This window comes from Pelodiscus sinensis, chromosome 4 (assembly GCF_049634645.1).
Source record: "Pelodiscus sinensis isolate JC-2024 chromosome 4, ASM4963464v1, whole genome shotgun sequence".
NCBI classification, from domain to species: domain Eukaryota; kingdom Metazoa; phylum Chordata; order Testudines; family Trionychidae; genus Pelodiscus; species Pelodiscus sinensis.
In genome coordinates this window covers 88735147-88757879 of record NC_134714.1, presented here as the reverse complement: position 1 = coordinate 88757879, position 22733 = coordinate 88735147, and positions in this window count along the sequence as shown.

Genomic DNA, 22733 nt, shown 5'->3' with positions numbered 1-22733 from the left:
TGCGCAAGAAATCCCTATGGCTTAAATGGCCATCAGAGCTTTCTTGCGCAAGAGAACGTCCACACTGCCATGGATGTTCTTGCGCAAAAGCACATCTCCCACATGGCAGTTTGGACATGTTCTTGCGCAAGAGTTCTGGCACAAGAACCCTTGCTCAAGATGTTCTTGCGCAATAACCTGCCAGTGTAGACATAGACTCTCTGTCCATCCTCTTTGGAACCACCCTTCAGGTAGTTAAAGGTTACTATCAAATCCCCACTCACTATTCTCTTCTGCAGACTAAATAAGCCCCAATCCCTCAGCTTCTCCTTGTAGGTCATGTGCTCCAGCCCCCCTCATCATTTCCATTGCCCTCTACTCGACCCCCTCCAACGTGTCCACATCCTTTCTATAGTAAGGTGCCCAGATTTGGATACACTACTCCAGAAGTTTAGGTATTCAAATTCCTGTGAGGGAAAATGAATAGAGTTCTTCAATCCCTTCTTACTAGATTCTTCAGAAACCAGTGCAAACCTAACCCACCCTGTACATGAACATAGATAAAGCTAAAACAAGTATTTACATCATACTATGGAGCAAATAAAGCCTAGGGAGGGAAATACCATTAACTTAAAGTATATGCTGATGTAAGGGTATGTCTACACTACAACGTTAATTCGAACTAAGCTAATTCGAACTAACGGAGCCAGCCTAAAAAACTAGTTCAAATTAGCATTTTGCTAATTCGAACTAGCATGTCCACATTAAGTGGACCCTGAACCAGGCTTAAGGATGGCCGGAAGCAGTGCCGGCAGGGCATCAGAGAAGGACTTAGAGCGTGGAGATGCTGTCTCAAGCTAGCCGAGGGCTGTGCTTAAAGGGTCCCGACCCCCACCCCGGACACACAGTTCTCAGGGGTGCCCCGCTTGCAAAGCAGTCCTGGCTTGGATAACCCGGAGTACCCACACTGGGCAAATCACAGCACTCGGCCATCAGACCAGCTGCACTTGCCACAGGCTGCCATCTGGGGAGAGGGTGCGATTGGGGGGCTGCAGGAGAGCTTCCACCCCCAGAAGCCCGCAGAGCCAACCCAGTCCTCCCCATCGGGGGTGAGTACCCCATTCCTCCCTCACCTCCTTCCACTTACCCTTCTCTAGCCCCTCTTTTTGATGTACAAATTAAAGGACAATTGTGTTCAAAAATGGAATCTGTCTTTATTGAACAAAACTGGGAGAGACTGGGAAAAGGAGGTGGGAGAGGGGAAGAGAGAGGCTGGGAGAGGGGAGGGCAACTAAAATGATCAGGGGCTGGGGACAGGTCCCATATGAAGAGAGGCTAAAGAGACTGGGACTTTTCAGTTTAGAAAAGAGGAGATGGAGGGGGGACAGGATAGAGGTCTCTAAAAGCAGGAGTTGGGTGGAGAGGGTGCATACAGAAAAGTTCTTCATTAGTTCCCATAAAGAAGGACTAGAGGACACCAAAGGAAAGGAATGGGTAGCAGGCTTCAAACTAGTAACAGAAAGTTGTTCTTCACAAACCAAAGGGTCAACCTGTGGAACTCCTTGCTGCAGGAGGCTGTGAAGGCTAGAACTAGAACATAGTTTAAAGGGAAGTGAGATCAAGTCATGGAGGCTGGGTCCATGGAGTGGTATTAGCCGGGGGTAGGAGTGGTGTCCCTGCCCAAGGTTTGTGGAAGGCTGGAGAGGGATGGCACGAGACAAATGGCTTGGTCACTGTCTTCGGTCCATCCCCTCCAGGGTCCCTAGGCTTGGCTGCTGTCGGCAGACAGGCTACTGGGCTAGATGGACCTTTGGTCTAACCCAGTACGGCCATTGTAAGCTCAGGGCTTAGGGTCAGGGGTCTCAGTGGACCCCCTTGATTTTCATGCACACCTGCTTCTGGGTGGCCAGGCTGGCAGCTCTCCTGCCCTAGCCGGCCACTTTCCTGTGCCTAGTACGGAGATCGTGGACGAGGTCCACGATGTCTGCACTAGCTCAGGCGGGTGCCTGCCTCTTGCGGTCCTGGGCAAGCTCCCGGGAGCCGCCAGCCTGGTCCCGGGAAGAGGGGGAGGGCTGGGGGGCATCGGGTGGGTGGCTCAATCCATGCAAAGTGCAGGGTCTGCTGGCTGGGTGCTGGCAGGCTTGCACCTGGCACGGGCACCGTAGCCAGCCCGTGCCCCTTTAAGGGCTCCGGGGCCGGGAGGGGGGCAGACGAGTTTCCCTGGTGTTGACCAGAGTGGCCACCAGGGAAACCTGGGGAGGGCTAGCCTCCCACTAGTTCGAATTAAGGGGCTACACACCCCTTAATTCGAACTAGCTAGTTCGAACTAGGCTTAATCCTCGTAAAATGAAGTTTGCCTAGTTCGAACTAAGCGCTCCGCTAGTTCGAATTGTAGTGTAGAAATACCCTAAGAGAGTACAACATTTCAGGGTCCCTTTAAAATAAACTCCTACACTGTAGCCTTAAATCTTAATAGATTGAGAAAGTTATTATTGGATGTTTTTAGCATTACATTTCATACTGACAGGGCTTTATGATGTGTATTACAGAGGAATATTGTTAACCTAATTATTTTACCAAGTCTTTGTAATATAATAGTTTCAAACATTTTGAACAAAGCATAACTTGAATCTTCATAAACACAGATGAAAGAAACTTCTCTAGTAATGTTATTTTCTTGTTTCTCTTCCAACCCCATCAGTTAGAATGGCTAACTCCAGATAATCGCCTTTCTACAAACTGCAAGCAAATATATATATATATATATTGGAGTTCTTAGGGCCTGCTCATGAAATCCTTTTCTCTCTGGAGTGAAATCCTTTACTCACAAGTCCCATGGATTACTCATGTGAATAACCAGGAGTGGAGAAAATGGTTTGCAAAGTCAATCTCTAAGGGTGCGTCTACACAGCACCCTAAACTCAAATAAGATGCCCAATTTGCGCTACCTAAATTGTGTATCTTATTTCGATTGTATTTTGAAATAGCTTATTTCAATATTTGGCATGTCTACACAATGCCAAATTTTGAAATAAAGTGCTATTTTGAGACATCCATTAACCCTCGTGTAACGAGGGTTACAGGGATGCCAGAATAGCATGCCCGTTATTTAAAAAAAAAAATCAAAATAACAGGTGCATTTAAAAGATGTGGGGTAGCTATCTCGGGATACCTCCAATATCCCAAAATAGCCACACTGTCTAGATATACCCTTAGTCTGTAAGGGTATGTCTACACTACAAAGTTAATTCGAACTAACGGACGTTAGTTCGAAATAACTTTGATAGGGCCTACACAGGCAAACCGCTAGTTCGAACTTAATTCGAACTAGCGGAGAGCTTAATTCGAACTAGGTAAACCTCATTCTACGAGGACTAATGCCTAGTTTGAATTAAGTACTTCGAATTAAGGGCTGTGTAGCCACTTAATTCGAACTAGTGGGAGGCTAGCCCTCCCCAGCTTTCCCTGGTGGCCACTCTGGACAACACCAGGGAAACTCGTCTGCCTCCCTCCCGGCTCCGGACCCCTTAAAGGGGCACGGGCTGGCTACAGTGCCCATGCCAGATGCAAGCCTGCCAGCACCCAGCCAGCAGACCCTCCATCTGGCATGGATCGAGCCACCCACCCGATGCCCCCCAGCCCTCCCCCTCTTCCCGGGACAAGGCTGGCGGCTCCCAGGAGCTTGCCCGGGACCGCAAGAGGCGGGCACCCGCCTGAGCTAGTGCAGACATCGTGGACCTTGTCCACGATCTCCGCACTAGGCACAGGAAAGTGGCCAGCTAGGGCAGGAGAGCTGCCAGCCTGGCCACCCAGGAGCAGGTTTGCATGAAAATCAAGGGGGTCCACTGAGACCCCCGACCCTGAGCCCTGAGCTTACAATGGCTGTCCTGGGTCAGACCAAAGGTCCATCTAGCCCAGTAGCCTGTCTGCCGACAGCGGCCAAGCCTAGGGACCCTGGAGGGGATGGACCGAAGACAGTGACCAAGCCATTTGTCTCGTGACATCCCTCTCCAGCCTTCCACAAACCTTGGGCAGGGACACCACTCGTACCCCCTGGCTAATAGCATTCCATGGATCCAACCTCCATCACTTTATCCCCTCCGTCTCCTCTTTTCTAAGCTGAAAAGTCCCAGTCTCTTTAGCCTCTCTTCATATGGGACCTGTTCCCAACCTTTGATCATTTTAGTTGCCCTCCCCTATCCCAGCCTCTCTCTTCCCCTCTCCCACCTCCTTTTCCCAGTCTCCCCCAGTTTTGTTCAATAAAGACAGATTCCATTTTGGAAGACACGTTATCTTTATTTTGTACGTCAAGAAGAGGTCTATGGAAGGGTAATTGGAAGGAGGTGAGGGAGGAATGGGGTACAAGCCCCCGATGGGGAGGACTGGGCTGGCTCTCCAGGCTTCTGGGGGTGGAAGCTCTCCTGCAGCCCCCCAATTACCCCCTCTCCCCAGATGGCAGCCTGCGGCAAGTGCAGCCGTGCTGATGGCCGAGTGCTGTGATGTGCCCAGTGTGGGTACTCCGGGCACTCCAAGCCAGGACTGCTTTGCAAGTGGGGCACCCCGAGAACTGTCTGTCCGGGGTGGGGGTCGGGACCCTTTAAGCACAGCTCTCGGCTAGCTTGAGACAGCATCTCCACGCTCTAAGTCCTCCTCTGATGCCCTGCTGGCCATCCTTAATCCCGGTTCAGGGTCCACTTAATGTGGACATGCTAGTTCGAATTAGCAAAATGCTAATTCGAACTAGTTTTTAGTTCTAGACGCGTTAGTTCGAATTAGCTTAGTTCGAATTAACTAATTCGAACTAAGTTAATTCGAATTAACGTTGTAGTGTAGACATACCCTAAGGGTACGTCTACACTACAGCACTAATTAGAACTAACTTAATTCGAATTGGTTAATTCAAACTAAGCTAATTCGAACTAGTGCATCCAGAACTAAAAACTAGTTTGAATTAGCGTTTTGCTAATTCGAACTAGCATGTCCACATTGAGTGGACCCTGAACTGAGGTTAAGGCTGGCCGGAAGCAGTGCCGGCAGGGCATCAGATTAGGACTTAGAGCGTGGAGCTGCTGTCTCAGGCTAGCCGAGGGCTGTGCTTAAAGGCACCCAACCCCCACCCCGGATAGACGGTTCTCAGGGGTTCCCCACTTGCAAAGCAGTCCTGGCTTGGAGTGCCCTGAGTGCCCACACTTAGCACATCACAGCACTCGGCCATCGGTCCGGCTACCCTTGCCGCAGGCTGCCATCCGGGAGGGGCTTAATCGGGGGGCTGCAGGAGAGTTTCCACCCTGAAGAGCCCGCAGAGCTACCCCAGTCCTCCCCATCGGGGGCTCGTACTCCATTCCTCCCCCACCTCCTTCCACTTACCCCTCCCTAGCCCCTCTTCCTGATGTACAAAATAAATTTTTCATGTGTGGTGAAAAATAGAAACTCTCTTTATTGAACAAAACTCAGGGAGACTGGGAAAAGGAGGTGGGAGAGGGGAAGAGAGAGGGTGGGAGAGGGGAGGACACCTAAAATAATCAGGGGTTTGGAACAAGTCCCATATGAAGAGAGGCTAAAGAGACTGGGACTTTTTTCAGCTTAGAAAAGAGGAGACCGAGGGGGGATATGATAGAGGTCTATAAAAGCATGAGTGGTGTGGAGAGGGTGCATAAAGAAAAGTTCTTCATTAGTTCCCATAATAGGAGGACTAGAGGACACCAAATGAAATGAATGGGTAGCAGGCTTCAAACTAATAACATAAAGTTCTTCTTCACAAAGCAAATAGTCAACCTGTGGAACTCCTTGCTGCAGGAGGCTGTGAAGGCTAGAACTAGAACAGAGTTTAAAGAGAAGTGAAATAAATTCATGGAGGTTGGGTCCATGGAGTGCTATTAGCCAGGGGGTAGAAATGGTGTCCCTGGCTTCTGTTTGTGGAAGGCTGGAGATGGATGGCACAAGACAAATGGCTTGGTCATTGTCTTCGGTCCATCCCCTCCATGGTACCTAGTGTTGGTCGCTGTCAGCAGACAGGCTACTGGGCTAGATGGACCTTTGGTCTGACCCAGTATGGCCATTCTTATGTTCTTATGTTCTAAGCTCAGGGCTCAGGGTCGGGGGTCTCACTAGACCACCTTGATTTTCATGCAAACCTGCTCCTGGGTGGCCAGGATGGCAGCTATCCTACCCTAGACGGCCACCTTCCTGTGCCTAGTGCGGAGGTCATGGACGTTGGAGGCTTCCCCCCAAACCTGGATGAGGTCCACCATCTCCGCACTAGACCAGGTGGGCGCCCACCTCTTGCGGCCCCGAGCAGTCTCCTGGGAGCCACCAGCCTGGTCCCGGGAAGAGGAGGAGGGCTGGGTGGCAGCGGGTGGCTGGTTCGTGCCGTGCCAGGTACAGGGTCTGCTGGCTGGGTGCTGGCAGGCTTGCACCTGGCACGGGCACCGTAGCCAGACGATGCCCCTTTAAGGGCTCTGGGGCCGGGAGGAGGACAGAAGAGTTTCCCTGGTGGTGCCCAGAGGGGCCACCAGGGAAAGCTGGGGAGGGCTAGCCTCCCACTAGTTCGAATTAAGTGGCTACACAGCCCTTAATTCGAACTACTTAATTCGAACTAGGCGTTAGTCCTCGTAGAATGAGGATTACCTAGTTCGAATTAAGCGCTCCGCTAGTTTGTATTAAGTTCGAATTAGCGGTTTGCCTGTGTAGCGCCTATTAAAGTTAATTCGAACTAACGTCTGTTAGTTCAAATTAACTGTGTAGTGTAGACATACTCTAAGGTATCACTGAACATTAAGTCACTGATGAAGAAATTATCCACATGATTAATCTATTTAGAGGTGGATTTCTTTGCAAACATTTACTTCCTTTTCTCTCTTTTAAAGAGACATTGCAAAGATAAAAAAAAAAGTCTCTAAAACACTTTTCTTTACTTCTGCTACTAATTACTAATTATAATTATTACATCCAAAATTGAAATTTTAAAATCAGCCTTTTCATTGTTTCTGTGGCTTGTTCACTTTTTCCATTTCACCCAGTTTAGAGAATAAAAGTTGCCAGATTATGACCAGTTTTGCTTTCTGGTTACAGAAAGTAATACTCCTGGGTTTCCTACTCTGAGCATAAATGTTTACATCCTTTGAAATTATATGAGAAAAGAAAAAAAAGTAATAGTTTTTACAAGTATACACACAAATAGACAAATGCAACATGCATTTTTTAAAAAAAAATCCCTAAATTTGGGACTTAAAATATTCAAGATGGTTCCTTTAAGTCTAAAAGACTGGTTCTTTCAAACTGTCCCTGGTGTACAGCAGGGACCTTGCCATCAGATAGCCCATAGTCAATAAGAGCTGAAATATGTCATCAAGACTGTATTTTACTGTCTGATGTTCCTTGATTCAGTTTGTAGGGCTGAATAAGGAAATCACCCTTTTAATGAATTATATCTACCCATATGATGTTATGTACCTCATGAATTGTAGACCAATTTTTTAAGAATGGGATTTTATAAATGAAACAATGTTAACCACTTTTGGAAGAATTTGTTAGTTACCTGTTAAGAATTATTTTTGAAACATCTGTTATTGTTACTTTTTTTATATTGTAACTAAAACCCTATTTTAAACAGTTAATACATTGTAACTACAGTGACTCCCTATTGTAACTGAAACCACATTTTCAACTTTGTACTGCCTTAACTCTGTTTAATGTTAGGTGTGTGTCTGTAATCTCATTTAAAAGTGTGAATGTGGGTGTGTGAGCAATGGGCTCAGTACCCTAAGCCAGCCTGTCTAAATGACCAGCTGCCAGCACCACTTTGATGGTGGAAGAACAAAGCTGGTGAGCTCTGCAAAAGCACCCACCCAAGAAAGAGAGAAACAAAAGCCCCATCAAGAAAAGAAGATCAAAGTCTCATCTGCCTTTTACTGATGACTCATGGTTATACAGGGCAAAGGGACAGGATCTGTGGACTAAAACATATAAAAAGATGGGTGCAAAACTATAGGTTTGGGTTTTTTGGTTCTGCAATCATCCTCCAGGAGCATCTGTGCATACCAACATGACCCAACTCCCCTCCTCTTGTCTAAACCACCCGGCTAGTGGACTAGCATAAGCAACTCAGGGTACGTCTAGACTGCAGAGTTTTTCTGGGATACCAAAGGTATCCTTGAAAAGCTCTGCCACATCCAAGGAACACGTCTGCTTTTCCAGAAAAAAAATTGGAAAAGGAGATGCGGTTTTTTGGAATCCCTGTAAACCTTATTCTATGAGGAAGAAGGGATATTCCAAAAGAGACTTTTTTCTGACATTTAGCCTGTGAAGACAGGGCAAATGTTGGAAAAGCCTCTTTTGGAAGAAAACCAGAAAAAGATACACAGATTGCGGTTCATAATTTGTGTATCTTTTTCTGACTTTTCCTTGTAATCTAGACACATCCTGCTCCATCCAAACTTATCGATCACCAACATAAAACATACTAGATTATACAATTATAACAAAAGCCAGTAAGAACAGAGGTGGGTTCATGTGAGAATTATGGATATAAACAAGATAATGTATCAAAGGCTGGATTTTTGATTCTAGTCTGGTGGGTACAATATATTAGAAGTAATGGAAGCTTTCTATTTAAAAACAGGTATCTTTGTATAGGGCCTTATTGTGAAAGGATGACACACAGTAAAGTGTTGAGATATCACAGTGATTAACTGAAATAGACAGGTCCAGATCTTTCCCCTCTGCAAAAAAACATGCAGGAAAGGATATTGGCCCTTCCCTGAGTTTCCCCCAAATCTTTCCATGGGGAGATAAATAGCCCCCATTCCAACTCCTGCATAATGGACAAGGATTCCATTGACATACCCCACACAGGCTCCACATATTCCCAGAGTCTGCCCAGACCCCAAGTTGTCCTCAGCAAGCACAGCCTTTGTGAAATGGCCACGTTTTCATAAAAGCTCAGCTGATCAGCACTCAGTCCAAATGGATTTGCTCCTGCAAAATCAGCCAGTTTACCAGGAGACATTACAACTTCCAGAAGAATTCTCCAGTTTTGCCTTTTCTCCAGATGAGCACCATTTCCAAAACCTCATATTGCCCCAAACAGATGGGGTGAAATCCTGTCCCCTTAGAAGTAATTGACTTTAATAGGTTGAGAGTTTTACCCATAGTATTTGTGCAGAATACCTTCCAGGGGTGAAAGGTTGATGGTTAGAAGATAATGCTCCTTCCCATTTCCTTGGGAAGCTACAGGCCAAATTTTGATGACATTCTCCCACCCACAAACATGTCTGTCTGTATCCATCTGAAACAAAGAGGTAGCCCATCATAAGCTGAAGAAATAAATGTATTCTACTCAACATAAAAACTGTTCCTTTCCTAACAGATTGCACTTGGCAAAAATCAAATAAGCATTTCATATTCAGAACAAAAATATAATTGCATATATTGTCATTTATTTTTAATGCATCTTGAGTCCTTCCAACTGGTATTTTTATATTATTTTATTTAGGTCAAGGTAAATGCTTGTCTGACTGGATGTGTAAATATCACTCAGATTTAGGAGCCCAAATTAATATTATTAATATTTAGGCCCTAATTCAACAAGATGCTTAAGCACATGAGTAGTCTAACTTTAAACATGTGATTAGTCCCATTCTTAATAGTTTTAGAATCAAACCCATTTCTTCCAGTGAAAATCACTGTTTGATGTTTTTGAGTCACATATTAAAGTTGCTGAAAAAAAAGAAAAAGATTCTCGTGAAAAACTTCCTATTTTTCCATTGACATTTTGTTTCCACTAAAATTCCCACACTGTACTTGTGTATATGCAAGGCTTAAACTTGGCAAGGCTTGATTGAACTACAATTTGGATGGAGCCAAAAACAAAAAAGCTACAGGTCTGAAGGGTCTCTGAAGAGGGTCAGAAGACTTCTCCAAAATCTATAGCAGACAACCCTGAGTAAATGAGAAGCAAAACTCCGTCCTCCTCCTGTAATCTATCAGAATATTTTTGTAAGTCTCCTGGTCTTTTCAAGACATGGTACTGTTAGCAGTGAAGCCACAGCATGCATGCAAGGGACACAGATTTGTGCATTGGCAAGAACTTTATATGTGTTTCTGGTTTGAAATAAATATTATGGGTTTATCTTGGTTTGTTTTCAGATTTTTAAACTCGTGGGTTTGGCAATGGTGCCATTTTCCAGCTGAGAATCTCTGTTAGTTGCTCCCATGTAACTCCATGAGGCCCATCCATAACTTGCCTCTCAGCAGGCTGATGCACTCACGATTGAAAAATTGAGACCAGTTAGCTTGGTTTCCACTCTGAATTAAGGATGTTAAATTGCTGTTAATTGACTATTCGAGTAGTCGATGGAATTTCCATCAACTACTCGACTAGTCGATAGGCACTTCCGCATTCCTCCTTTGAAATTTCAAAGGAGGAATGTGGAACTCCGCATGCAGCCCGGGGCCAGCTCCGGGCTGCATGCTAGCATGCCTGCTTTGAAATGTACAAGAGTCCCCTGTGGGGACCCTTGTGCATTTCAAAGCCATGGAGCCTGGGGTCTCAGAGCCATGGAGCCTCAGAGTCCCCCACTGACCCCGGGCTCCATCCTATGCTGCATGAGCTGATCCTGGGTTTCGCTGAAATGCCACACAAAGCCCAGGATTAGCTGAAGCAGCGTTTCAAAGGGGCTGTGCCACACAACTCAGCCCGGGATCAGTTGTGCGGCACTGCCCCTTTAAACTACCGCCTCAGCATTTCAAAGGGGCCATGCCATACAGCTGAGCCTAGGATCAGCTGTGTGGCTGCCCCTTCTAAACACTGAAGGCGTTCAAAGGGGCAGCACCACACAGCTGATTCCTGGCTCAGGTGTGCAGGGACTGCCCCTTTGAAATGCCGCCTCAGAGTTTCAAAGGGGCAGCGCCATGGAGCCCTGGGTCAGCTGGGGACTCCCCAGGTTCTGGGGAAATGCTGCTTGGAACCCAGGGTTAACTGGGGACTGACTCCCCAGCTGACCCCGGGCTCCACAGTGCTTCGGCATTTTAAAGGGGCAGCCCCACACACAGGGGCGGATATACGGCAGGGTGAACGGGGCGGCCGCCCCAAGCCCCACGCTTCAGAAAGCCCCGCGCATACGCCGTGGCGCTGCTGCGCATGCGCATGGCGTCACTGCGCATGCGCCATGGCAAAGGGGGGGGGCCCCGCGGAAGTATGCTGCCCGGGGCCCCGCAAAACCGTCATCTGCCCCTGCCCGCACAGCTGAGCCGCAGATCAGCTGTGCAGTGGATGCCCCTTTGAAACGCTGTCATGGGGTTTCAAAGCACAGGTGATCCTTGGCTCAGCTGTGTGGCACTGCCTCTTTGAAGTACCCCAGCTCTCCCCTACCCTTTGCTGCCTCTATCTGATAGAGGCAGCAAAGTGGGGGGTTGGAATTGACTAGTCGACTATTTGACTAGTCCTTAACATCCTTACTCTGAATCTGTTGTCTAGTACAGACTCTCTCTGACTTATGATCCGGTTATGGACCAAGCAATTAGTCGTAACTCGGTTTGCTCATAAGTCAGACCCCAGAGAGTTACACGCGCTGTTCGTAAGCGCGGATCGCATTTGTAACTTGGGGTCCACCATTTATGACAGCTTCTGTCGTAACTGCGAACAGTCGTAAGTCGACCGTTCGCAACTCGGGGACTGGCTGTATTAAAAACACCTCCTACCCCAATCAAATGAAACAGCAGTATTAAGAGTTTATTTAAACAAGCCTACTGAGCTGACAATTTTGCAAAGAGCTAAAATCCCCTCATGGGGCCATGAAAACCCAGCTTTTATTTAAGATCTCTGTAAGCCCTAATCTTGGAATTAAAGAACTTAAATCAAGAGAAGAAGTTCAGGATCTCATTTAAGTACATTTCTAAATGTACTTGATTTTGTAAAAACAAGTAGTCTTGTAGCACTTAAGGGTACATCTACCCAGCAGGACTAACGTCGAATTAAGCTATGCAACTACAGCTATGTCAGTTGTGTAGCTTAAGTCAAAAAAGCTTAATTTGGCTTTTGGTGCTGTCTACACAGCAGGAAGTCGAAGGAAGAACACTCTTCCTTCAACTTCCCTGACTCCTCATGAAATGATAGTTACCATGAGTCAGAGTAAGAAGTCCTCTAGTTCAACCTTACAGTATTTCAAAATAAAGGCTTGTAGTATAGATGTGTACTATGTTATTTCGGAATAACCTTAATTATTCCAAAATAGCACTGCTGTGTAGACATGCCCTTAGAGACTAACAAATATATATATATAGAGAGAGAGAGAGAGAATCATAAGCTTTCATGGGTAAGTCTTATCTGAGGAAGTGGGTTTTGCTCTCAAAAGCCCATTAATATATATATTAGTCTCTCAGGTGCTACAAGACTACTCATTTTTTTAAAGTTACAGACTAACACGGCTATCCTGTCTGAGACTTGATTTTGTAAAGTCAATATGGATATATTGGCAGGTACTTTTGATTTTATCTGATCATAATTCCAACTGTGAGCTCCATGCACAAATATTTCATTATTTGGAACTAAAACATTATTTGATGCAGCTGTTAATCAGCATTGACATTTCTAACTTTATTTCAACTTGTAGCAATGTTCTCACTTTTTATCTCCATCATTAGTCCCATGAAAAAAACATAAAGCATGCTGAAGGTGGGCTTTCTATTGTTTTCAATAAGATATTTCTACAATTTAAAGTTATAAATCTGAGCAATTTAGTACCCAGTGTGAACACACATGAAAATTACTCAACAAAATAAATTTTAACTAAGTTAAATAACAAGCTATTAACATATCTTGCAGCATTCTCTTTTGTAACAACAGAGTGTAATGGGCAATTGATCAAGTAAGAACTTCTGATACAGGGAAAAAATCCATCTGCTAACCCAGCGCTGAAAACCTGAAGGTATCCCCCAAACACAGCAGAAGTAAATAATTTTAATCCTGAAGATTAAGCTAAAATAATACAGTACACAGTATGTATAGGATGGATATTTTGAACGTGCTTTCAATTAATTATGTAGTCACAGGACCAAGGAAGAAAACACCAATTAACAAAAGGAAAGTTTAAATATTTCTAAAGTCTGCTTGGAGACTTTTAAAACAAAACCTCATCTTTTAAAACAAAAGAAAAAAATATGTAGCACTTTAAAGACTAACAAGATGGTTTTATAGGTGATGAGCTTTCGTGGGCCAGACCCACTTCTTCAGATCACATTCTGAAAGAGAATTGGCATGACCATATATAACAAAGGAATACAGTGAAGAAAGTGAATTCCAGCTTTTAATTCCATTACTGATCTACAGAAACATAAGGTCCAGATTCACCGATGTTTTGCACATTGTTTAGTTGTTTACACTTGCTTCAATTGGATATAAAATGCAACCAAATCAAAACAGTGTTTTAAATCTACTTTACACTCAATTAGCAAAGACATAAAGGTGCATCCCATTGAGATGCAAAGCCCTGAAGAATCAAACCCAGAGAAGTTTTTGTTTGACATCAGTGATTGGTGCATACCCAGCTCCTTTACATGCTTTTTATTCCTACAAGCACTTCACTCTTTTTCCCACACTATTCACTGTACAAGGGCTAATGTCTCTGACTCGGTGCACCTTGTGATGTCTACCTCTTGGTTCAGAAATTTCCTCAAAAACATGTAAACCTCATTTCACGAGGCATAATGGAGAGGTCTACAAAGGCTTTCCTTGTCGACTGATCGACGTCTTGACTTGCACGCTGTGCCGACGATCAGCTGAGCCGGCACAGCGCAGCAGCCATTTTTATTTTAATGAAGCCGGGATATTTAAATCCTGGTTTTATTGACTATGTCGGATAGCCTATTTTACATGTCTCTGTCGGCAGAGGCATGTAATCTAGACATACCCTAAGAGTCCAAAGTAATCCTGATCCAGAGCCCTGGCCTGCTACTCTCCTATGGCTAAATCCCAGAGGCAGTACCAGTATCTGGGATTTTTTCTCCCTCCCCTCCACTGCTGCCTCACTGATTACTTCCAGTTCCACATGGTATCCATTGCCCAGTAAGTCCATAAGGGTATGTCTACACCACAGAGTTAGTTCGAACTAACAGACGATAGTTCGAACTAACTTTCCTAGGCGCTACACTAGCGCTCCGCTAGTTCGAATTTAATTCGAACTAGCGGAGCGCTTAGTTCGAACTAGGTAATCCTCATTTTACGAGGATTAAGCCTATTTCGAACTAGCTAGTTTGAATTAAGGGGTGTGCAGCCCCTTAATTCGAACTAGTGGGAGGCTAGCCCTCCCCAGGTTTCCCTGGTGGCCACTCTGGCCAACACCAGGAAAACTCTATTGCCCCCCTCCCGGCCCCGGACCCCTTAAAGGGACACGGGCTGGCCATGGTGCCCGTGTCAGGTGCAAGCCTGCCAGCACCCAGCCAGCAGACCCTGCACCTGGCACGGATCGAGCCAGCCACCCAATGCCCCCCAGCCCTCCCCCTCTTCCCGGGACCAGGCTGGCAGCTCCCGGGAGCTTGCCCGGGACCACAAGAGGCGGGCACCTGCCTGGGCTAGTGCGGACATCGTGGACTTCATCCACGATCTCCGCACTAGGCACAGGAAAGTGGCCGGCTAGGGCAGGATAGCTGCCAGCCTGGCCACCCAAGAGCAGGTGTGCATGAAAATCAAGGGGGTCCACTGAAACCCCCGACTCTGAGCCCTGAGCTTACAATGGCCATCATGGGTCAGACCAAAGGTCCATCTAGCCCAGTAGCCTGTCTGCCGACAGCGGCCAACCCTACGGACCTTGGAGGGGATGGACCGAAGACAGTGACCAAGCCATTTGTCTCGTGCCATCCCTCTCAAGCCTTCCACAAACCTTGGGCAGGGACACCATTTCTACCCCCTGGCTAATAGCATTCCATGGACCCAACCTCCATGACTTGATCTCACTTCCCTTTAAACTCTGTTCCAGTTCTAGCCTTCACAGCCTCCTGCAGCAAGGAGTTCCACAGGTTGGCTACGTCTACACTGGCCCCTTTTCCGGAAGGGGCATGTAAATTTTACTAGTCGTTGTAGGGAAATCCGCGGGGGATTTAAATATCCCCCGCGGCATTTAAATAAATAAAAAGACTTTGAAGTAGGAATAAGAGCCTCTGGAAAAGGGCGCTTTTTCCGGAGGATCGGGGCCAGTCTAGACGCTCTTTTCCGGCTTTTTTAAAAGCCGGAAAAAAGCGGCGGACATTTTTATTTAAATGCCGCGGGGGATATTTAAATCCCCCGCGGATTTCCCTACGACGACTAGTGAAATTTACATGCCCCTTCCGGAAAAGGGGCCAGTGTAGACGTAGCCCACGACTCTTTGCTTTGTGAAGAACAACTTTCTGTTACTAGTTTGAAGCCTGCTACCCATTCCTTTCCTTTGGTGTCCTCTAGTCCTTCTTTATGGGAACTAATGAAGAACTTTTCTGTATGCACCCTCTCCACCCAACTCCTGCTTTTAGAGACCTCTATCCTGTCCCCCCTCCGTCTCCTCTTTTCTAAGCTGAAAAGTCCCAGTCTCTTTAGCCTCTCTTCATATGGGACCTGTTCCCAACCCCTGATCATTTTAGTTGCCCTCCCCTCTCCCAGCCTCTCTCTTCCCCTCTCCCACCTCCTTTTCCCAGTCTCCCCCAGTTTTGTTCAATAAAGACAAATTCCATTTTTGAACACAATTGTCCTTTATTTTGTACATCAAGAAAAGGGGCTAGGGAAGGGTAAGTGGAAGGAGGTGAGGGAGGAATGGGGTACTCACCCCCGATGGGGAGGACTGGGCTGGCTCTGCGGGCTTCTGGGGGTGGAAGCTCTCCTGCAGCCCCCCAATTGCCTCCTCTCCCCAGATGGCAGCCTGTGGCAAGTGCAACCAGGCTGATGGCCGAGTGCTGTGATGTGCCCAGTGTGGGCACTCCGGGCACTCCAAGCCAGGACTGCTTTGCAAGCGGGGCACCCCTGAGAACTGTCTGTCCGGGGTGGGGGTCGGGTCACTTTAAGCGCAGCCCTCGGCTAGCCTGAGACAGCATCTCCACGAATTAGCAAAGCGCTAATTCGAACTAGTTTTTAGTTCTAGACGCGTTAGTTCGAATTAGCTTAGTTCCTGACTCTGGTGTTCCTGTCTTTGAGGTTCTACTATATTAACGACTAGAACAATTTACCAAGGATAATGGTAGATTTTCTATCGCTGACAATGTTTAAATCAAGATTGGGTGCTCTGAAATACACAATTTAGGCATTATTTTGAGGAAGTTCTGTGGCCTTTTTATACAGAAGGTCAGATAGACTAGATGATCACAGTGGTCTCTTCAGGTCTTGGACTCTAAGGCTATGTCTAGACTGCAGGCTTCTTTCAGAAGACGCTTTTCCGGAAGAGATCTTCCGAAAAAACTTCTTCCGAAAGAGAGCGTCCACACTGCCAAAGTGCATCAAAAAAGCGATCTGCTTTTTCAAAAGATAGCATCCACACTAAATGGACACTAACTCACATTTAAGTTGTGATTACTATGGACAGAGTGACCACCAGAGCACCTGTGCTTTTTTCTCTTTCCTCTTCTTTCGAAAGAACTCTCTCTTCCCCCTCCACACACACCTTTTTCCAAAAGAGTTCTTTCAGAAAAAGGTTTCTTCCTCACAGAATGAGGTTTACCAATGTTGGAAACCCTCTCTGTTCTTTCAAAAAAAATTTCGAAAGAATGCGATTGCGGTGTGGATGTAAGTGAAGATTTTTCAGAAAAATATCTGTTTTTCTGAAAAAACCTCTGTAGTGGAGACATAGCCTATGAAACTAGATGTGCATAAACACGAAGAAGGAAGACACAAGCATTCATCCTATTATCTTCTAGACCATTCCTGGCAGCTTGGTCCAGTGACCGTTACAGTTAGGAAGATTTCCTAATGTCTAACCTAAATCTCCCTTGATATAATTTAAGATCATACTTTCTATCCTCAGTTGTTAAACTTAGCAATTCACTATCCTCTTCTTTATAACAACTTTTTATATACTTGAAAATTGCTATCATATCCCCTCTCTCTCCTCTCTTTGCCAAACTAATCAAATCCAATTTTTTCAATCTGTCTTCAGAGGTCGTGTTTTGTTGACCTTTAAACATTTTTGTTCCTCTTTTCTGAACTCTCCAATTGTCCACATCTTTCCTAAAGCATGGAACCCAGAACTGGACCCAGAATTCCACCTGTGACCTCATCAGTGTAAAATATAACAGCAGAATGACTTCTCATATCTTGCTTAGAAAACTCCTACTAATACATCCCAGAATTGTTTGATTTTCTTTTGCAAGGGTGCTACATTGTTCGATTCATATTTAGCTTGTGACCCATTATAACACCCAGATTCTTTTCAGTACTCCTTGAGCAGTTATTTCCTATTTTGTATTTGTGCAATTCATTATCCCTTCCTAATGGCACTTGGCATCTGTCCTTATTCAATTTCATCCTATTTATTTCAGATCATTTCTCTGGTTTATAACCATGTGATCTTAGCCTATGAAACCACATGATGCTAAACTCTTTAACTTCATGATCCTAACCATGGAATCAGATCATCATTACCCACACAATTGCATGATTCTGTTTGCACTACCTATTTTTTCCCTCTGCTCTTCCTCCCTTTACTATGTCTCATTTCAGATAGGTTCTGATCCTGCAAACTGATCTACCTCAGCTGGTGCAGAGCCCCATTGACTTCAAGGGTCTGTTTCCATGGATTAATTTGCAGGATTATGATGAGGTCTTTTACTTGTACAGTACACATAGCACAAGGGGACTCCCAGCACTGATAGAGGTCTGTGCGTGCTACTAAATGCAATATGGAATCATTAGACATAGCACAGGGTTTTGCAAAAAGTAAAATAAAGTGCAAAAGTATAATAGAAGACCAAATTCTCAAGATAATGTAAAGAGAATTAACTCATGTCAGTTAAATATTGTAATTCTGCAAAATGTGAAGATATGTTATCTAGTTTTTTATTTAAATGATATATTGTCTATGATGTGATACTCTTACTCCTAGATCTGACATCAGTGCATATGTCAGTTATTTTATAGCTAAACTTCAATGGTATTCATATAGATTTAGTTAGATCTTCATTTGTAATTTGAACTGAACAATAACACTTGTAATAAATGTAAAAGCATGCGTGTAAAATGCTTTCATATGTAAAAGCATTGACATTACATCAGTTGTGCTGCAAAAAGCAAACCTTTTACTTACGTAAAACTTTGTGCAGAGTTAACAAAACTTTCCAAAATAAATAAAGCTCGCAAACAGTAGATCATGTGGCCAGCAGAAGATGCTGTATACTTTTCACGTTTCATGTGTCCGCCTCTTCGAAAGATTACGGCATACGGTGGTGATAAGAGAAACCATGTGGGCTTGTTAACTTAGGCACAGGCTGGAATGTGAGGAATGTGCAGCGCTTCCATTTAATGATCAGAAGACAGAAGCCTCAATTAAAGCGATAGCATACTATATTCCCCCAGCTCTGGCTTCAACGCAGAACTCACCAAAAATATTCATTAGCTAGTGGGCTTTGGGTTTTTGGGGACACACACACACACATACACACACACACACATACACACACACATATTTAGGGTTTTGGACAGTAGCATGGGATACTGGAGATTGACCTTTGAGATCATTTTTATTTTCTTTTAAAGGGTTTTATTAAAAACTAAACGTACACACTAAGGGGTTTCTTAATGTATGCCAAAATATTCAGCGACACTGCACGAACCTGGATAATTATGCCGTTACAAACTCACCTTTTCTGTGCCCGACAATATCTAAGGTTACCGATTTTCATTCAAGAACAATCGCAATTATTTGCATTGCCCTGGCGTATCTGGATGCACCCTTTCGTGAGAATACGATGTGACCAGGGTGGCCCACGTGTAAGGGAAAGGTGGTTTTGTTTGTGTTTGGAAAGCAGAATCCAGTAATTATGATGTGAGACCTCCAGAATGGAGCGTGTGCAACCACTTCGACCACGTTGTGCAACAAGAACACAGTTCAGAAAACTACTAGTCCCCGGAGTGTTTGGATTCTGCAGTTACTCGATTGTCCCGGACAGGGATTTCCCTATCCTCCCCCCCCCCCCATGGGAGTGTATACCCCCGCTGAATTTCACCAACACCCCCCCCCCCCGCAGTTTTGTGAACTATGGTGCCATACAGCCCACCTTCACCCTCACGGTGTCACCCCTCATCGGCCCTCATACACCCCTTGTAAATTCAAACACCCCCCCCATTTCAATTCCTGGGGGGGCTACTGGCCCCGGAGGAGAGAATGAAGCTTATAGCATTAGAAACTGCATCACAGAACCTCCCCAAAGTCCTCTGATTCTGCAGGATGGTTCAATAAAAAATGAGCCTCTTGCAGTAGGAGAAAAGGAAGAAGGAGAATGATTTGGCACGTTAAACATCCAGATCTCTTCTAAATCCTTAGGTAAGCGATGGGAAGGTTCATCACTAAGAACATAATGCAACTCAACGTCAAGGGCAAGACACGACAAGCCCTAGCAGTACATGTCTGTGTAGAGTGAAGAAAGAGGGGCTAGATCCGGAGTGCATCGCCTCCTGCCCCACGCAGTCCGGAGCTGAGAGATCTCCGATAGAACCCTCTTCCCGTCATGGGCTCTTCAAGGGACCTTTGCCTAAAAAAAAAAGTCCTGTTTAAGTAATGGAGTCGGATCGGGGCAATGCGCTGCCTCCACAACCGTACAACACACGAATCGTTCCTATTGTGTAGTGGATTGGTTACTGCGCTGATCTAAAAAGTGTGTGTGTGTGTGTGTGTGTGTATATATATATATATATATATAGTGGAGAGAGCGGAAAGTAGAACTAAATTGAGGTTGTGACTCAACCCCGGAAAGCGACTGGCTGCAAAGCAAACTCCAGCAGCACATCGCTGGCTCATTCAGTAGGGCGTGTAGCCCACTAGGAATTTGAGATTGTGTGGGATCTTGCTGCCCCTGGCATTGTGCGACAGCCCCCACCCCCCTTCCCCTTCCCTCGGGACTTTCAGGGCACAAGAGAAGACCGCCTCCAAAGGCAAGCGAGTGATTATAGAAATGGCCCATTGGCTCCATTAGTTCTGCTCTAGCCAGAGCCTGGTGGGACCTATGTCATTTTGGGGACTCCCACTTTGCACCTCTACCCTCCCCTCCCCTCCTTCCTGGGATGTCGCTATCGGTACTAGGCCCTTGCTAAAGCCTTGTCCTGCCCAAGATCTCGTGTGAATTTGATCCAGAAGAACCAGGCACCTTGCTTTTAACACACACACCCTCTTTTCCCGACCACCCTCCCACACCGCCTCTCCCGCACGCCCACTCTTTTAAGCTTTGGGATGTGTGCGTAGCTGGAGAAGGAGACAGAACTGCTTGCTTTGGGCGTTGATGGAAATTGCCAGTAGACTAAGGCTAGGAATAACACGTGCTGCGAAAGACAAAACGGGGGACAAAATTGGGGGTTGGGGAGCTGAGGAGGCAGCACGTTAGACGAACTGCAGAAATCTGCACTGCGAAAAAGGAGACTTGAGCGTGGAGGAAGAAGCCTTTCCCCCCCTTCAATGAGCGATTGGAAAAGTTTAACAATGGAAAACATTGACGGATGAGTGGGGGGGAGGGGAACCCTTTTAAGTTGCCGATCAGGTATCTGGCCCAAGGTGAGATTCCACCTACACATGTGGGAAGTGGTTTGTTTAATTTATGGCATTCTTACAAACAAAAGAAGGCTGGTTCCCTCCGTCTGGGCTCGAGTGAAAAGTGCACACTTAGGAGAGACAGCAAGGAACAAGACTAGTCCTGGACATGTGGGTAACAACCCAAATGGATTTTTTAACAGGTTCAAAAAACCTTCCCCCCTCCTTCAGCAATTATAAGTCTGTCCTGCATTTGAGTAATAAAGAGACAGACACGAACTGTTCTGAAAATGCTGCAATGCTTTTTCCTTCTTTAGTCATGAATTAAATTATATTTCGCATGTTGCTTTGCAATACAGCTAAATCGGCTGCAGATCACCCGCCTTTCAGAAAGACAAAGTGCACCTTTAAACATTGTCAAGGATCTAAAGTGAGCTGAGAAGTCTCTCTGCCCGGCATTAGGGCGAGATTTTTAAATTGGGCACAAGTAAATAATTCTTTTGATGACTGTGCTTTGATCTTGGAGAATTATTTCCGTAAAAGAGCAGTAGGCACCGGCTATCAGTAACGGTGTGAACTTAGGGTTCATAAAGTGTCATAAAGTGTCATAAAACTTTTCCTCCCTCAGTCAATCCAAGTTTTCACGGTTTTTTGTAGCTCTTGCACTTTTGACCAGTCCCCTTTTCTTGTCAGAGAAATCAAGCAAGTTCCTAGTTCAGATCTGCCTGATCCGCCTGGTAACAGATCTATTCCCCTATTGGCTTATGCTAATTTCAGTTTCCTCTTGTATTTCAGCCCATTTTAGGGGGTGGGGGTTCCCTGCAGGAATTAGAGCCAATTTTGTTTTAAGTGGGCGATCTCGTTCATGCAATATTGCCACACGCAGCAGAAGCCAGTCTGTCTGTGCAGCGGTCTCAGCTGGAGGGTGGTAGTGGGAGGGGGGCTCCGGAAAAGCTGTAGCTGATACCACTCCGCCTCATAAATCAAGGGCTCTTGCCACACCGATGCGGATTTTTATGAATGAAAAAACAACTTTGTTCGCATCGTGAAAAAAAAAGCAGCAGCAAATGCATCGGGAGAGCAAGAATTCCATGCAGCAAACAGAGCGTGGGGGAGGGATGGAGAATCAGTGTAGTTGATCCCCGATGGAAGATTTATTGATCAAGAAATAAACAGAGAGAAACACTAATGTGACCAGAGGGGTAGAGGCAATGCCTGGTCCCCAAATTATACTGCCTTAGAAAATGTCACTAATGCTTGAAAGGAAAAAAATCCACATTAGAAAAAACGTTTGAGATTAAGGAGCGATGTAACTATTTGTTGAACAAAATGTACCCCTGAACTTGTCTGTGATTAATGGACAAATAGTTTATTGACTTTAAAGGGTGAGCTTAATGTTTGTTTGTTTGTTTAATAAAAATTGGAACATATTTGCTACTTTTCAGGAATAAAAAAGATACATAATTTATATAGGTAGGAATTTCTTTCCTTGGTTAAAAAAAAATCCCATAAATTCTAGCAGTGGACAAGTACAACAGGGGCCAATATCCTGACTGGAGCCTTTGTGTATCATCATAATATAGGCAAGACAAAGGTCAGATGTGAAGATCGCCTGTTATATACACTATACATAAATAAAACTATAGCCTTATGATCTGTAGCGATATATCCAATATAGCTCATTGCATGTACAAGAGGGACAAGGATTGCTATGCAGAATTATGTATACGTTATACATTCATACATGTGAACCTCATGCAATCTAACCCAACTGGAGATGCTTTGAGAAGGGCTGCAGAAGCGCCAGGTATTAATGTATTAATTATTATTATGTATTAAGATGTGCCCAGCCAGGCAGGCTGAGAACCAGTTCAGCAAGCAGAGGACAAAGTGGATCCCCATATCTATGAGCCCCCAAAACAGTCACCAGCGAGACACAAATGCTTGCTCCATTGAAATGAGTTTTGCTATGGCTGGGATGGGGCTAAGACTTCAGCCGTAGCACTTTCCCCGTATGCAAAAAGCAGCCAAATCCCTTCAGGCCTAAATGCTTCTTTTCTGAAA